Below are 4,635 nucleotides of genomic sequence, written 5' to 3' on the forward strand. Positions count from 1 at the left end.
GGATGACAGAACTCCTCACCCTATCTCTTATGGTGAGTCCAGCCGCCCTACGGAGGAAATTCATTTCAGCCGTGTATGAAAACACAAGAGGAGGGACCTCACGCCTCACGCTGGAGCCAGGTCCAGGGGAAGGGCTCGTAGGCAATCGCGTGGTGGTTGGGCCTTCACCTGAAGAAGTCACACGGGATCTCCCCCCTGTAGACCCACCACCTGAAGGGGCATGCATAAGGGTCCGATGCTATGTGCTTTGGGTGGCAGTCCAAGGCTGCCTGTGTGACCATTTATTTATCTATATTTCTGGGGGTTTTTTTTCTTAAAAAAATACCAGCATTGTAACGTGTATGACACCAATAAATGTACAAGAGAAAAAGCTACATTGCAAAATCTGAACTAAAAGTAGTAGTAGTAGAAGTAGTAGTAGTAGAAATGTGCATACCAAAATCTAAGGAGATATATTACCGGTACTTCAAACAGAACAAGAAAATTTGATTACAAGAATTCACTTTTTGTAGTGTAAAAATCACATTAAATAAAGAGGCTAGTTGAATTAATTTTAAAAATTGGGGTATTGTCGTTCAGCATATACCTAAAAACTAGAGGTGGGGGGCAAAGCATGGACGTGGCATTTAAACTTTTTAACTGTGCCCAAATGTGGTTGTGTGCTTTAAGTCAGAGAGAAAACAGGCCTCTCTTCACAGATAAGAAGAATATTATAAACACATCCTTTCCTAATAGATAGTTTTTGCCTCTGTATAGAAGTGCATCTGCGTGTGTCGCTATGCTGTTAGCAGAAAAGAAAGAAGGAAAATCACAGGAGAGCCTTTGTGATAAAAATAATATGAATTGCGTGAGAAGGTAGCCATGGATACAACACCCAGCCCCCCTTGCCAGTGCATATATGGAGACATTTATATGTTTCCATCGCAAGTAGTTGTCTAAATGCTGTGTGTGTAGGTGGATGGTGACCCCAGGAAGTGACTTGATTACATAAGTCTGATGGATTTCATATCACAATGAGCGTCCACGCAGGGAGGTGAGCTTGAGGCCCACTCTGAGTATGCGTCAGGATTCAAACCTTCAACATTCTTCATGTCACCTTCGCACACAGCTTACAGCAAGAACTTGTGAAAGCACCAAGCTGAAGTGTTATCATCTGTTTTTTTACACATACACTCACAGCTAGTTAACGTTAAGAAGCATTTATTGGCGCATTTATTTCAACGTGTTTGGTCATTACTGTTGATTCCAAATACAGTATTTCGCTATAAAGCAGAACATAAAGCAGAACAATCTGACACATATTTTTTAAAGGTGTAGTTATTGAGACGAGGCTTCAAGAATTTCATCACACAGCTAGTTCCGCTTTGCAGAAAAAAAGCACTAACAATTGTCACTTTTTGTCATTACAGTCCACTTGTATTGGGGCCGAGTGAAGCATATCCAGCAGATGGAGCTGTGGTTTAAAAACAAGTGACATTTTATAACGTGCCTGCTGTGTGCACAATGCTTAGTCAAGTGAGTATTTAGAGCTTATGATGGTATCAAGCTGAACGCTTATTGGACGGAAGCATATCTTGTGATGTGTATTTGTGCCATGAGGGAGGGTGTGTCCTCAGTAGATCAATAACCTATATCATGGTGTGCACAATTATTTGGCAAGTTGTATTTTTGAGGACGTTTTCAATGAGAAAAAAGGACAAAGTTAATTTTTTGTGTGCAATGCAGCCTCCAATGTGTGTGTGGGTCCCCAAGTGCAGGCCACAAGCAGCAATAACACACAATGATGTATGAGCCTATTACACTGCAGACAACAAGATCACTCAGCAACACCACACCATACACACTTTTTCTTTTACTTTTCATTCGTATTTTCATATTTGTTATATCTATCTATCTATCTAGCTATACTGGTTCACGTCATTCCATTCCATTCCATTTTCCTCCACTTATCCGGGTCCAGGTCGCGGGGGCATGAGTCTCAGTAGGGAAGGCCAGACTTCTCGGTATCCGGCCACCTCTTCCAGTTCCACCGGGAGGACAACAAGGCGTTCCCAGGCCTGCTGTGAGACATCCAGTGTGTCCTAGGTCTGCCCCGGGACCTTCTCCCAGCTGGACATGCCCGGAACACCTCACCAGGGAGGCTCCTCTCAATGTGAAGAAACAGCAGCTCTACTCTGAGCCCCTCCCGGATGACAGAACTCCTCACCCTATCTCTTAGGGTGAGTCAAGCCACCCTACGGAGGAAATTTATTTCAGCCGCTTGTATCCGCGATCTCGTTCTTTCGGTCACAACCCAAAGCTCAATAGGTGAGGGTGAGAACAGGTAAATTGAGAGCTTTGCCTTCCTGCAAGGTGGATGAGGTGGGCCACCTAGGGCAAGACCTCAATTCCAAACCGGAGGGTGTAATCCACCCTTTTCCAACTGAGAAGCATGGCCTCGGATTTGGAGGTGCTGAGTCTCATCCCAGAAGCTTCACACTCAGCTGCAAACCGCCCCAGTAAACGCTGAAGGTCACAGTCTAATGAGATGAGATCCTAAGGTCCCCAAACTGGACTCTCTTGACACCCTTCTGTCTATGAAAATTATGAACAGAATCGGTGACAAAGGGCAGCCTTGGTGGAGGCCAACGTTCATCAGAAACAGGCACGTAGTAGCGTGCCACCAATTCCGTACTGCCGGAGCACCCCCCACAGGACACTGCGAGGGATACGGTCGAATGCCTTTTCCAAATCTACAAAGCACATGTAGACTGGTTGGGCAAACTCCTGTGTACCCTCCAGTACCCTTGGAAGGGTGTGGAGCTGATCCAGTGTTCCGCGACTGGGACGAAAACCACATTGCACCTCCTGTAGCTGAGGTTCGTCGGTCGTACCCTTCTCTCCAGCACCCTGGAATAGACTTTCCCAGGGAGGCTGAGGAGTGTGATCCTCTATAGTTGGAACACACCAACTAAAAGGTGGACCACCACCCCAATCTTCCAATCCAGAGGTACTGTTCCTGACCACCGAATCCGCTTGCCGCTTGGCCAGACGCCCACATCCGGGCGAGGTGCGGTCCCTCCTCTTGTGTCTTCTGAATCACTCTTTGTCTGGCCCGTCACCTAGGACCTGTTTGCCTTGGGAGACCGTACCAGGGGCATATTACCCCGGACAACATAGCTCCTTGAATCACTCAGGTACTCAAACTCCTCCACCATGATAAGGTGGTGATTCACGGAGGAGTAGCTTACAGCACCTGGTATTCCCAGGCCATGTCCCATCCAAGTACTAACCAGGCCCGACCCTGCTTAGCTTCCATGATCAGAGGAGATCAGCACTGACAGAGTCGTGTGGCCGTAAGCCGAAATATTTGATCCAAATGAAAAAAATAATGCATCTTAAATAGGGCTGTTAATTGATTAAAATATTTAACCACGATTCATCACATTTTGTCCATAGGTAACTTGTACTTAATTGCAATTAATCACAGATAGAAACAAGTTTTTAGCTATAGTAAGTGTACCTTAATACCTTAATACACCTATCAACATGAGACTGGATACATTACATTAAGCAAGCATGCTTAATGTAATTTTTTGTTCATTAAATGAAAACAGGGTGTTAGAAAAATAAATATTGACAAATTACAAAAAAACAGAGTGCTCAAGAACAGTCAGTAGTTTGTATTGTATTGTATGTACTTTATTTATCCCACAGCGGGGAAATTTACTTGTTACAGCAGCAAGACAAGTAAAGAGAACAGTGTAAAGAAAGCATAGTGTCTACAACATGGTTCAGGTGGTGCAGGTGTTGTAGAGCCTGACAGCGGTCGGTATGAAGGACCTGCGGAACCTCTCCTTCTTACACCGTGGGTGTAACAGTCTGGTGCTGAAGGAGCTGCTCAGGGAAACAACAGTGTCATGTAGCGGGTGAGAGGTGTTGTCCATGATGGATGTCAGCTTAGCCAACATCCTTCTCTCCCCCACTTCCTCCACGGAGTCCAGAGGACCGTCCAGGACAGAGCTAGCTCGCCTGATCAGTCTATTTATCCTGCTCCTGTCCCTGTCCGTGCTGCCCCCTCTCCAGCAGCCCACAGCATAGAAGATGGCTGAGGCCACCACAGAGTCATAAAAGGTCCGTAAAAGAGTCCTGCACACACCAAAGGACCTCAGTCTCCTCAGCAGGTGAAGGCGACTCTGGCCCTTCTTGTAGAGGGCGTGGGTGTTGACGGACCAGTCCAGCTTGTTGTTAAGGTGAACACCCAGGAATTTGTAGCTGTCTACCAACTCTATGTCCGCTCCCTGGATGTAAAGTGAGATGTTTTCCTCTGGAAGTTAATGAACAGAACTAGGACTGCGCCATACTCTGTTGTGCAGTCAGGCTACAGCTTATACTTTACTTCCAAACACTTCCAAACCCTCTTTTACACACACTTTATCACAATTTTCTTACTCTGGCAACTTAATCGACATGGGAGTATGACACTGCGGGTCTCTCAACATGCAACTTTTATTCGGTCTGTCATGTTCTGCTTTTGCTACTCTGCTGCCGTCTGTCTGTTGTCTTTTGCAGTGCACTGCTGGTCCTGCCCGGGCGGAGCCACCTGTGCACACTGAAGAACGTCATCAGGCCTAATTAAGCTATGCTGTGTGACTC

Source organism: Dunckerocampus dactyliophorus, chromosome 8, assembly GCF_027744805.1.
Source record: "Dunckerocampus dactyliophorus isolate RoL2022-P2 chromosome 8, RoL_Ddac_1.1, whole genome shotgun sequence".
Classification (NCBI taxonomy): domain Eukaryota; kingdom Metazoa; phylum Chordata; class Actinopteri; order Syngnathiformes; family Syngnathidae; genus Dunckerocampus; species Dunckerocampus dactyliophorus.